At 40.4% G+C, this 13,982-nt stretch overlaps 1 long non-coding RNA gene across 3 annotated transcripts in view; it reads left to right on the forward strand.

The window, feature by feature from the left end:
• The first annotated feature begins 106 nt into the window (after positions 1-106).
• The window catches only part of LOC124103996 (uncharacterized), an 82,635-nt gene continuing 68,759 nt past the window's right edge, over positions 107-13,982 (forward strand). For 2 of the 3 annotated variants that reach the window (XR_006855349.2, XR_006855350.2), the window contains exon 1: positions 107-1,177. This is a non-coding gene — a long non-coding RNA (uncharacterized LOC124103996). The remainder of the gene's footprint in view (positions 1,178-13,982) is intronic. The other variant, XR_006855348.2, reaches the window with a different exon arrangement.

The following is a 13,982-nucleotide window of genomic DNA, read 5'->3' on the forward strand; positions in this document are numbered from 1 at the left end:
CCACGTGCTGGATTTGCCTTTCTATTCAGATTATAAATTTCTTGAATAAAGCAAATCATATATACTTTTTTATTCTTTTGCAGTGGCAAACACAGAACTAGATACATATAGGTACATATAGCTCCAGAAAAGCCTTCTTTTTTTTTTTCCTGGTACTAGGGATTGAACTCAGGGAACTCCATCACTGAGCCACATATTCAGCCTTTATTTATTTATTTATTTATTTATTTGTATTTTATTTAGAGACAGGGTCTCACTGAGTTGCTTAGCACCTCCCTTTTGCTGAAGCTGGCTTTGAACTCGTGATCCTCCTGCCTCAGCCTCCCAAGCTGTTAGGATTACAGGCATGTGCCACTGTGCCTGGCTAGAAAAACCTTCTTAATCATTAAAATTTGTGGCAACATCTTACAAAATGTTTGATCCTTTAGGAATCTTATTTACTTTGAGATTCTAAAGTACCTCTATAAACTAAAAACCTAATGACGTGAAACAATTATCTGACACTCTTGTAATGATTCAGGACAATTTAGGATTGCAATGAGTGATATAAATGGTGTATATACATTTGTGTAAGTATTTTTTTCCCTCATGTCAGTTTATAGCCTTGGTTCCAATCTCTTTTAAGCTTCACGAATTACAAATCAAAATATGCTAACATAAATAGTGACATTTGGCTTCATTCAAACTTTTTAAATTGAATTTGTCTGTTTGTACTAAGTTTAATTGCTTAAAGCACCAAGTCCAGAAGATGAAAGTTAGCACTGGATTTGTTTTCGTTCTGGGTACTGGCTGAAAACGAATGGTCGAAAAGCACTGTAATATTTGATTTTGAAGAGCTTGGACTAAAGGGATTGCATGTTGCCACTCAGGTCCTCAGCAAGGAAAGGCACACAGCTCTTATTATTTAGTGTGTAATCACGCACCTTGCAGCCACAGCCAGGAGAGCAGAGTGTTTGGTTTTGTTATGCAACAGCAGCCAGGCACACAGCCACTCAGCCACCCTTCACCTGCCCCGCTCAAGAGGGCCCTCAGCTGGGTTTCCTGCTATGTTTTTAACCATTGGACAACTGTGTGAAGTTCTAAGAAACTGTTAAGACTGTGGCCTGGGGATGCAAACCTTTGGGGCACCTCCTTGGGGCAAAGAAAGGAAAAGAACTAGCAGAACAGCTCCAGAGAGGTAAGAAAATCCTTAAAACAAAAGCAAACAATAAACCCAGTTCTTTCTGCAGTTGCCCAGAGAGAGGAAGAAGTCCATGTTGATTCACTGCAGTTCTCCTGGACACTCCTTCCCACTGCAGTTGGGGATGCAAAGGTTTGAGGGTTAAAGTAGGAAGACTGACCCCATAAATTTCCTTAGTATTCCTTCCAAATTCACACTCAATGGTAGGGCAGTGTGTGTTCAATCTTAGGCATACTGTGTAAGTAATGTCCTTAGGAACCATCCTAGTCCCTGTGTACCTTACATAAACTACCAGGAGAGAGATGAGTTGGTTGGTTGCAGGTAACACTTGGCACATACACAGACACACACGTACTTTCTTATTATTACTTCAAAAAAATTCATCTTGGGTCACTTGGCTCACGGCTCATGGTTAGAGATCTTAACTTTGATGACTTGACAATATTGGGTTTATAATATTTTCTGGGTTTTATTTTTTTCAATGTAGAATGTCTTCTACATAGAAATCTATTTCAATTTTTATAAAACGTGATAATAAAGCAATCTCTGAATTTGAATCTTGCTAAATTCAATAAATTACTTGCATCCTTATGCCTTTAATGTTTCTAGGCCAAATTCTGTGATTTCCTCAGAATTACATATTGAATTGTCCCCAATAATGTGTTACATAAATATGTTTATTTTGGATCTAAATACTTTAAATTATAGCCATTAATTATTTTTTAAAAAATGCTTCTAGCTTTTAGACTCACATGCGTTTCTATCTTTGTATTTTTTCCCAACCGTAATGACTGTGTACTGTTGATGTGATGTGGAAGATTAAATTTTAAGGCCAGGCTGACTCCCAGTGGCTCCATTATCTTTTCTGTTTGGCTTATCAGTTAATCCTTGGTGTCCCTGAAATCCAGAATAAAAACTAGAGTTTGAAAATGTACGTGAAATAAAAGGTAGTGGCTTAGAATCTCTTAATGTCCTCGATCCTTGGTCTGGTTAGTAGCTATCATAGTGGACCTTTTTGTTTGCTTGTTTTTATTCTTGAAAGAATGTACTGTATTGGGCAGGGAGATATCGATTCAGCTTGCTATCTGCCTATTAGAAGCAGCAGGAAGTGGGCCCCTTCATCAGTGCTTTGTCTATAGACCCCTGCCCCACTGGGTTAAACTTCAATTGATTTGAAAGAAGAAAGAACGCAGTGCACAGCCTAAAACAGCTACCGTTAGGTGTCCACCCCAGGCATGTGCTAGACACAGTCCATGGCCAAGTTCACTGAATCCAAAACCGTTACAATAGGCATTTCCCCAGTCCTCATATTAAAAAACACAATAAGCCTTCTTGTTTTTGTATTGTTTTGTTTTGTTATTTAAATGTCTGCTTGAAAAGAAAAAGTGGAGATAAAGGATCTAAAAAGGTTTGGAATGTCAAAATAAATGATAAATGTCGACAGCATATTTTTTGAAAGATTCAAAAACTCTTTTTTTAAAAGAGTTCTTAACCTTCATCTAATCAGGGTCCTGTTATCTGCGCTGATCACATAGAGGGCAAGTGAGTCTTCCTAAATTCCAGGATCTACTACATGTCCCGTGGTTCCTATGTGAAACACTGTTTGGGGTCTAGGCTGAAACTCTCCTACTACAAATTTTATCAGCACTTTTTTTTTTTTTTTTTTGGTGGTGGTGGTTCCTGGGAAGAGATGAGAGTAGTGATCCCTGGGAGCCAGGCAAGGCTCGCTCTTCCATGTCCTCATTGCGACCTGGCTCTTAGACTCATCAGTGAGTCACGTCTCAAATCAGAACTGGGAGAAAGGCCATAGCCCCCCTGACCGACCGCTCTGTGTCCAGAAGCAGAATCTTGTGTAGTGATTCCGCTGTGGTCTTCATGCTAGCCCTCTAGCTGCTGAGCTTCTGCTGTATGTGAGGCACAATGCTAGCACCAGCCCGAGGAACTGCCATTCCACTAGTGAGGAAACTGAGGCTGTCTCACAGTCACATGACTATGCTAGGATCATTTTATCCCACTTGCTTTTCACTAAATGTTAATGTTCTACTGGGAACTTCTGCCATACATCGTACCCCCTGGAGACTGATTAACTCACAACAGGGGAAGCTGGGCCTTAGGGTCACTGTTAATGGGAGGTTAGTGGCCTGTGGCTGAGGGGAAATTGCCTGGAAAATGCATTTGCCCTTCAAGCTCAGAACCTCGAAAGCTTGTTCTGGAGACAGCCACGACTGGCTGGGAGAACTTGGAATTTCAGAAATTTTGTGACATTTTGATAATATTTTAAACAAAATTGTATTAAAATAGAATTAAGTAAACTATATTTAAAACTGTAAATAAATACAAAAAACTCATCTCTTCCTAAATATTTTATCATTTCCTGTGCTCTTGAGGTTATTACATCTGTTGTATCTGTGTGTGAGAAATACTAAATGATGGGTACCACTCTGCACCTTTCCAAGTCTGCATTCAGCGTCTCAACATGCTAGCTTGACACCAGCCCTGGCAGGAACATTTACACCACCCAAACTTGACAAATGCTATGAATCAGTCAGGACTTAATTTATTATTTTGTTGCTTGTCTACAATTAAGAACACCATGAAGAAAATGTTTGTCAATGGCCATTACATGAAAAGTTCCTTGAGGAAATTTTTCTTCTAGTATTCAATCACAATTTTTAGTATCCAATTCAAAAAATATGCACACATCATTAACAAACAGCTGAAATGAAATTCCCACTTATGTTCATTGTTTCACCTTCCGCTAACCTTGCGAACTTAAATGTAAATGTCAACCCACACAGATCTGCACGTCTTTATCATTTGTAACCATAGTTAATGATGGATAGAAGAGTCTAGCAAAACTCACTGAAATCATTCTTGTGTGAATAAGTGATCTAGTCAGCCTTGGTGGTGCATGCCTGTAATCCCAGCAACTTGGCTGGATCAGGAGGCTTGCAAATTCAAGGCCAGGCTTGGCATCTCACTGAGATCCTGTCTCAAAATTAAAAAAATAAAATAAAAAAGGCTACAGGTGAAGCTCAGTGGAAGAGTGCCCCTGAGTTCATTTCCCAGTACTGCAAAAAAATGAAAGAAAGAAAGAAGAGAAAGTCAGTGGTATATATGGGATGTTTTATTTTTTAAAGTATTGTTATTATAATGTTTATACTGTGCACTAAACATCTTTTATTTATAATAAGCATTTTTTTTTTCCGGAGAATCAGTTGTTAAACATTTGCCCTCATAAGCACTGCCTGGAAGGTATAACTGGTTTGCAAACTTGGCACCTGCCTAAATCATAGAGTAAAAACCATGCCTCCCCAGAAACAATGGCACCATTTTGAATACAGTTGAAATACAAACAAACTTTTTGCCCCATTGTTTAAATAGGGAAGCTAAAAAGTATACTGACTACTAGTATTGAATTTTCCACTCCTGTCCACTGGCAAGAATAAATTCTGTTGAGAAATCTTCAAATTACCCCGGAGCAGGTTGCAGATAAGGCATGCATTTTGTTATGGTACATATGGCAGAGTGCTGATTTTTCTAATGAAGATTATAGGATCCTTTTGCAACTATCTCTGGTTTAACCAGTAAAACTCCCACCCATACCAAGAACGCAAGGTGATGCACTTTACGTGTTAGTATGTACAGCTAAGAAAACATTAAGGAATTTAAAATAAGGAATTTAAGCCCATCTCATATTTACTCAGTTGAGTAAATGAAAAGTAGGCTAAAGCTTATCAGTTTCTAGTTTTGTTTTACTTCTAGCCTGAAATACTCTCTAGAAATACTCCTGTGAGCTGTGGATTGGCATGTACTTCTTTTATGCTCTGTTCCTTAAGTCTACTTTAATTGATTTTGGATTGTTTCCACAAACTATGTTTCCGCATTACATTCTGCACTGAAGAGGGTGGGGCTATTTTGTTGATTTTGGCTTACAAGAAGTGAACTTTCTTTGACCTGAAAAATTTTGAGAAATTCCCTCCTTCTCAGCTTTTCCTTGTGGAAATCTAATATCTGTTCATTAAAAAAAATAAAATGAATGAATGAATGAATGAACAACTGAGAATCCTTTCAGTATTTCTGGAAAATGGCTTCCCTTTTGTGGGAATTGAGTGCTTAAGAGGAAGAGTTAAAAATACTCCCTGGTGCAGTGGTTCAGGCCTGTAATCTCAGCAGCTTGAGAGGCTGAGACAGGAGGATCCAAGTTCAAAGCCAGCCTCAGCAACAGCAAGGTGCTAAGCAACTCAGTGAGACCCTATCCTTAAAAAAAAAAAAAAATTAGGGCTAGGGATGTGGCTCAGTGGTTGAGTGCCCCTGAGTTCAATCCCCAGTACAGGGGGAAAAAAACAGGTAAATGGATGATGTTGGAGAAGATAATGCTAAGTGAACTTAGCCAATCCCAAAAAAAACAAATGCCGAATGTTTTCTCTGATATAAGGAGGCTGACTCATAGTGGGGTAGGGAAGGTGAGCATGAGGGGAATAGATGAATTCTAGATAGGGAAGAGGGGTGGGAGAGGAAGGGAGGAGGCAGGGGATTAGCAAGGATGGTGGAATGTGATGGAAATCATTATCCAAAGTACATGTATGAAGACTCGAATTGGGTGTCAACATACTTTATATATAAACAGAGATATGAAAATTTGTGGTATATGTGTAATAAGAATTGTCATGCAAAAAAGAACTACATGTATAAAGGTATGAATTGGCGTGAACATACTCTATATACAAAGATAGGAAAAATTTTACTCTGTATGTGTAATAAGAATTGTAATGCATTCCGATGTTGTGTATTTAAAAAAAATAAATTCAATAAAACTAAAAAAAATTAAAAAATTAAAAAATCACTTCCAGGCTCACTCAGTTGCCTTTAGCAAAAAATTCAATGAAACTAAAAAAAAAAAATTGGTTATAGTTGATGCAGATTTGAAGAGTCACCTAATGTAGATCCATCATGTCTCCCAAGTTCTCAGTTCCCTTAGCACAGTAGACGATTGCCAAGTGAGGGTAGGAAATACTTAGAGTGCTCATTCTCCTGGGCAGAATTGTTTTTCTAGTTTTGACACTGAGTATATGTCAGGTTCTTGGTTTTCTTAGGTTGTCCCTTTTATATAATTCATCATAAGCAATGCTGAAAGGAAACCTGGAGGAAGTTTTTGATCTCTTTGGATTTGCTGACAGGGGCTTTTGTGCTTGTTTTCCCTGGCATTTAAGGAAACAAGATGAAATAGGCAATCAGTACAGAAAGCACCATTTTTTTTCTTTTTACTTAAGAAAATCTCTGCTGTGAGACTAATACAGTTTAAATGCAGGATCTGCAGGATCTTTGCTGCAGTCTGGTCAGAATAGATAATACTTGTCCTAGACGGTGAACTTGTGGCACCAATGCTATGGCATTGTGGAGCCCTGGGACTTAACTCACCAGAACCTTGTTCAGAAAAGTCATGGGAATCTAAACTGGCATGGCTGCAGCAGGTGCCTTGAGTGGTCAGGCGTTTTACCCTTGACGTTGTTCTTTGGACTCTACTTCCTTCACCTGAACACACTATCCTAAATCTAACAGTACAGGGCCCAATTTTTAGGACCAAAGACTTACTGAACATTTACAGTGTTCTTGGTACTGGGTTTAATGCTGGGCAGCTTCCTTATGGAATTTATATGCTAACCTAGAACTGTTTAGAAATGAGTGAAAATTCTTTCCTTTGTTTTCAACTGGAATGAAGACAATACCTCTTGTATACCAGGCACTCTTCACATCCTGAGGATTCCATCGTGAAAATCCCAGCTCCCTCTGTGAGGTGCTGTGGGAGTCAGAACCAAAACAATAATCCAGCCTGGAGCATCCAGGGTGCTCTCAGGTAGGGACCAAGGTTGAATGAAGGAACCACAAAGAGGGCTCTCCAGAGAGGAGCAGGCACAGTCCCAGTAAAAGCTCCCAGTTGAAAGTAGGAGGTATATTTTTAAAGAATTGGGAGTTTCTCCTCCTGTTCCAACACCTCAATCCACCATTATTGTTAGGATTTTGCAGAGGAGAAGGAGCAGGGAGAAAGAATAGGATCTATACAAGGCAGGTGCCAAGGTCCCACCTCTTGAGACTGCAAATGGGTACAACCCCTCTGGAAAGCAGTATGGAGACTCCTCAGAAAACTTGGAATGGAACCACGATTTGACCCTGTTATCCTACTCCTCAGCTTATACACAAAGGACTTAAAATCAGCATACTGTAGTGACGCAGCCACATCAATGTTCATAGCAGCTCAATTCACAATAGCTAAGCTGTGGGACCAACCTAGGTGCCCTTCAACAGATGAATAGATAAAGAAAATGGAATGTCACTCAGCCAAAATTATGGCATTTGCTGATTAATGAATGGAACTGGAGGCTATTATGCTAAGTGAACTAAGCCAATCTCAAAAAAAGCCAAAGGCCAAATATTCTCTCTAATATGCAGATGCTGACTCACAATGAAGGGGAGTGTTCACCAGACTGGACAGGAGAAATGGGGGGAAAGATGTGGGATGGGAATTGGAAAGACAGTAGAATGAAGCAGACATTACTTTCTCGTGTTCATAGATGTATACATGACCAGTGTAACTCCACATCATGTTCAACCACAAGAATGGGAAGTTATACTCCATGTATGTATAATATGTCAAAATACATTCTACTGTATAACTAAACATGTATACATGTAGTCATTATAATTAAACAGAAAAAAAATTAAAAATAAAATATTTTTTAAAAAAGGTCCACCTCAGTCCCCTCCTGCCTGTTTTCCTGTTCATTTTTCATGTTTGCCACACCCAAGAGTCAGATAAGGAAGTCTCTTCCCTTTGACTTATCATTTACTGAGAACTAAAAATCATGTGTTGGCTTACTGTGCTTTTCCTCACAATAACTCTAAGAGATAGGAAAAGTACCGTCACATCGCCACTTTATGGTTGAGATGGCAGTGATGTCCTCAGCAGGAGTGGTATTGCTGAGTTCGTGGCTCAACACAGCAGCATGTCCACATTTCCTCACATGAGGATATAAGGCAAGTTCCTTAACTTCTAAACCTTTGCTTCCTCCCCTGTCAAATGGGCTTAAAAATAGCACTGTTTTCTCAAGGCTTTTGTGAGGGTTCAGTGAGATAGTGCACATAACGTGCTAAGACATGGTAAGCAATTAATAAATAGTTATTATTATTATTATTATTATTATTATTATTCCACTTTGAACAATAGGCACTAAATCAGACTGTGTTTACAAACTTGAGTAAGACATGTCACCAGCCAGAGAGACAGACACCTGCGTAACTGGCCACATGGCCATGAGATAGACAGATTAAGCAGTTGTGCTGGCCCTTAGATTGTTCCATTTGAAGCTGGGGCATGCACCAAAGGCTTTGCAGAGCTGATCATGTTTGGACTTTGACCTGGGAGGTACAGTGTCACTCACTCTGAAAGGGTGAGCCCAGTTGAAGAGATGCAATTTTATTAGTTTTCTATTGCTATAAAAAAAAAAAAAACCTAAATTCTGTAGCTTAAAATAACAAACATTTGTTATAGTTTCTCTTGGTCAGGAATCTGAACACAACATAAGTGACTTTGGTTCCAGGTCTCTCATGAGGTTGCCATCAAGTTATCACCCAGGGCTCCAGTCATCTCAGGCAGAACTGGGGATGGAGAATCACTTCCAGGCTCACTCAGTTGCCTTTAGTAGGCAATAGAAGACCCAATTCCACACTCACCATGGGAGCTGGCCTACCTTGCTTCCTCAGAACGACCTCTGTTTATTCTGTAGAGCTGCAGTTGGCCAACTTATTATATAGAGGGCCAACTAATAAATATTTTAGACTGTGGATCAGACAGTGTCCCTTGCAACTACTCAACTCCACTGTAGAGCTGGAAAACTACAGTAGACATTGGGTAAATGAATGCACATGATTATGTATCAATAAACCTTTATTTACAAAAGAAATGTGGCCTGACCCATGGACAACTTAACTGACATGTTTCCTCCTATAATCTGAGTCACTTGTGGTATGTGGATGGCCAACTTTGAGGCAGAGAGGATGAGCTCATGGCAACAGGGCTTTGCATACTAACAAGGAAGGAGTAAGCCCAGTAGCACCATAATAACAGTTTCTGATAATTGATTACTTGTCCTTTGCCCACACAAAATACATAACCCATAAGATATCATTCTTAGGATCTTAAGATATGGATACTTAAGAGTGGCCATCTGTGCACAAGATATGGTAGACTCTCCCTGTCCCCAGAATTTTCCTTTCATAATTTTACAGAATCCATCCTTAACATTTCCTTTTGCATTATGTTGACATTACACATACAACCTGACTTTTTCTAGAACAACTATAGGATTAGATCAGGTCTCTGAGAGGTTGAGAAATCCTGGATGACTATTTTGTGGTTTTTGAGACTCTAAGTTTATTAAAGTAGCAAAGTAATGACAAAACAGGATTATAAAAATTAAAGAATATTTTAAATGCTTACATCTACATATATTGCACACATGCACAAAGGTGATAGAATTTTTCTATTCTGAAGAAAAAGTATTAATTCATAGGGGACTATGCACAACTTGTTATGGAAAAATGGGGCTAAAGTTTAAGGCTGTGATGAACATTGTCTTCTTTCAATCCTGTCAGTAGCTCTGGGCTTACATTTGGAGATAGTAGTTAAGACTTTTCGTTTGAAGCCCATCATGGGAGGGAGGCCTGGGTTACCAACTAACCTCCTATGTCCTATGTTCCCTGACTGCCTCTGCAGTGATAGGCTTGGTGACACACATTCTGTCATTGACCACTCCATGGTGTAATGAGAAAGCTAAACTCTGAACTCTGGGTTCACCAATTTACTAGTTGTGCTACTTATTTGTGTTAATTAAGCTTGGTAAACTAATTTATTTATTCATAAAATTGAGTTTTTAATGCTTGTTTCATGGAGTTGCTGGAAAGAAAATCAGTGACTGTGAAATATCAAACACACAGTAGATGCTCAAGTGGTAGATACCATCACCAACCCGCACCACCATCACCACCTTCACAACCATCACCACCACATCACCACCTCCACCAAAACCCCTATCGCTACTATCACTACCACTACCACTATCATCTCCTTCACAACCATTATCACTACCATCACCATCACCATCGCCATTGCCATCGCCACCAACATCATTACCACTACTACAACCACTATCAGCAATACCACCACCATCATCACCCACACTACCACCACCACCACCTCTACCACAACCACCACCATTACTACTTTCACAACCATCCCCACCATCCATTATCCCTCACCACCACTTCCACCACCACCACCACCTTTATCAACATCACCATCCCTCACAACCACACATCATATCCAAACCCCAAATTTTGATGAAGAAAATCTGTTAAGTATAACCAAACCACCTGCATGAACCCAGTGAAAAATTTTGTGACTGTGACCTCCCTGGCGCCCTGCATGAATGAATTGACAACACCCCAACTGCAGTTATTTAGCCCCTGGGTTTTGCTTCACTACACACTCTCCCCATTCACCCTCCCTGCCCCGGAAAAAATGATTGTGTGCAAGCCAGTTTGGACATTTGAGACAAATCTCTTCTGCCATATGTGAGCAAACTGGGACAGAATCAGGACTTTATAAATAGAAAAGAAAATATCCAAAGAACATTGTAGTGCCAACAGATGTACAGGATGACTGCCACCTTTGTTCCCTGAGACCCTGATTGTAAGAGAGACATGCTTTGCCGCCTCCCTCTCAGAAGGCTTGTGCTTGAAGACTTAATAGGAGTTGAGAACTGGCTCGGATTCCCAGGGGTCTATTGTGTGGAATCTTTAACTGTTTGAAACAGGAGGTGTCTGCCTGCTTCAGGTTATTACAGGTTTTCTTGACCCAGAGTTGAGAATTTGAATAGCAAGCATGCCTGTGGATTTGACATTTCCTGGTTGGTCACTAACTGCCTGGTCATATGGGTCATTTTTGCTTCATGTCAGAAGAAAATTAGAAATTGGAAAAGAGAAGGAAATCAAAGTCCTCTCACACATTAAAATATGTAGAGTTTATCATCAGCACTGTAGACCCTGAACCTGGAAGCTGCAGGAGAGTGACTTTACCAAAAATGGAAAGTTCTACAACTATTAAGCTCTAGAGAAAAACGGTTAATTAACTGGCAGAGGGTCACTCTTGGAATAATTTGTGGCCATTGAAAGCAATCATTATGCCGGGCACAGCAGTGCACCCCTGTATTCCCAGTGGCTTGAGAGGCTGAGGCAGGAGGATCACAAGTTCAAAGCCAGCATCAGCAAAAGCAAGGTGCTAAGCAACTCAGTGAGATGCTGTCTCTAAATAAAATATAAAATAGAGCTGGGGATGTGGCTCAGTGACCCAGTGCCCCTGAATACAATCCCTGATACACTCCCCACCTCCCCCCCCAAAAAAAATCATTATGAACCTTATGTATTGTCATGAAAAGGTCAGCGATCTAATGTTAAATGGAAAAAAAGTAGGATATGAAGTTGTTTTTATATTTTGTATGATGGGTATGCAGGTGGACGTGAACTAAAAGATATCATGGAAAAATTGAACACATCACACAAGGTTCAGTTGCTGTGATCACGAATGACCTTTTTCCACCCTTTTCCCAGCCTTTGTGTGCTTATTTATACTTCTCTGTGTGATCATATCTATTTTATATGTATTTCATTAGTTATATATTACATATATAAATGTATACATAGACAATACCTATAATGCATAAATGTAAGTGAAACAGGGTCTTACTTTAAGCCTTTGGAAGAAGGTCAGAGATGTTCATAAGCAGAACAGAAGCAAAAGGAAACCAAGTTTTATCCTTCAAAAAAATACTTAGAATTTGGCATATACTAAAGATTGAATTTTAAACTCCATCGCTAGATGAGCAAATTCGACACCATGATGCAGATGATTGTGCTTTCCTCAAATAACTAATCCCTTCTCTTTTCAGCAACAAGTCTAGCTACAAACCTCAGTTTTGTTCCCTTGGCTTCAATGGCGGTCTCCTTTGATCACGACTTCACACAAGGAAAAGATATTTCCTTGTGCGAAGTAGTGGTTCTCTTCTCATAGCCTCCGACAACAAAGGCCCCTGTGTGAGGACCACAAATTCCTCCTGGAATACAGGGAAGGCCCCCAGCTGAACCGTATCCAAGGAAGATGTTGCAAAGCTTGCAAAGCGTGTTCTGAGAAAAGAGCGCTGCGTGAGATCTTTTCTTTCTATTCAGATATTGGCCCCGCTCAGGGGGTGGGGGCGGGGGACCCATCAAAGGACAACAGAAAGCAAACCCTGAATGCAGCAGCTAGTTACAAGGAAAAGAGAATTCCCGCAGTCAGTGTTGGTGCCAAGTCAGGCTTATCATGTTTAGAATTTAACTGCGTTTAAAAGAAATCGGTTTTCCTTTCTTGGAAGTTATAAAAGGCAGTGGAAAGAGGCTGTCCACTCTGCGCTATAAAACTCTGAGTAAAGAACTCTCTATGATTGCCACAGACTGACTCAGTTCACCTCTCCTCCTGCATCAGCGTGTGGCCGCTGGTCATTTCCTGTGGACTGCAGATCTCACCCGTCAGGCCCTTATCCTGGAGTTCAAGGTCCCTCCTGCCCACCCCCAGCCCAGCCTCCTGAACTTAGCTCCCACTGGGCTCCCTCCCCCACCACCCACAAACCTTCCCCTCCACTCGGCTTCCTCAGGACCTTCCACAACTCCCAGACCTGTGGGGAGGATTTATGGAGTGACATTAAGTACCTGTATCAGGCAGGTGCCTTTGGTATATATCCGTGTCCTTTACCTTCTCCCTTCTTTGAACAGGAATCCCCTTCCTATTATTTGAACTTAAGTTCTTGGGCAGTGACAGATCTTTTATCAAAAGCCAGAAAATACGGTTCTGATGGGAAGAAATGGGAGGTGAGGAGATCCTGCCTCTTCCCTGTGGCCGGGCCCCTCTGGACCTGCTGGAAATGGACAAGGAGAGAGGCAGCGGCCACCTCTGTGCTCCTACCACCTGCTTATCCTGATTCACCCACAAGCCTTGCATTCCACCTTGCCCAAGGGAACAAAGGCACAGAGTTGGGGAGATTTGACTGATGCCACATGCCTCACAAATAGCGAAGCTTAAGATTCAAATTCAGAAGTCTCTGGCTGCAGAGCTCTCCTGTCTTCCCACTACACAAAATACCTTTTCAAAGATTCACAGACTTCCTGTCATGGCAGCATTTGCCCCTGACATCTGTGGCTCGCCAAACAGCATCAAAAGTAATAAAAGAAAAAGAAAATACCCTTTCTTAGCGCCAGGATTGGCTCCACCTGAAAACTAAATTGTTTACGAAGTAAAAATTCCAGTCCATGTGCAGGTAACTTAGCTGGTTAAATATCAAGCTCTGCAGGACTGTTTACTAATAGACCCTGGAATGTGATGCCTCCAAGGTTTTCATGTTGTACTTGAATTTGTTGTCAAATATCACTGTTGCAGAACTTGTGGACCAGCATCCTCCACTAGAACTTTCTGTGATGAGAAAAATGTTCTGTGTCTACTCAGTCCAACACCATAGCCACTAGCTGCATGTGGCTTTTAAGCCCTGGAAAGATGGCTGGCTATTTATTTTTACCTGGGAACTGAATTTTTAACTGTATTTATTTTTGAATAATTTAAATTTAAATACCACTTGTGGCTAGCAGTTATCACAGTGCACTGCAGAGCTCCAGAACATTCTGAAAGGTGGCAGTACTTTGCCTATGTAATTTCCATTAC

Source organism: Marmota monax, unplaced genomic scaffold (genome assembly GCF_021218885.2).
Source record: "Marmota monax isolate L192 unplaced genomic scaffold, Marmota_monax_Labrador192_F-V1.1 WCK01_AAM20220418_F8-fsc01242, whole genome shotgun sequence".
Lineage (NCBI taxonomy): Eukaryota > Metazoa > Chordata > Mammalia > Rodentia > Sciuridae > Marmota > Marmota monax.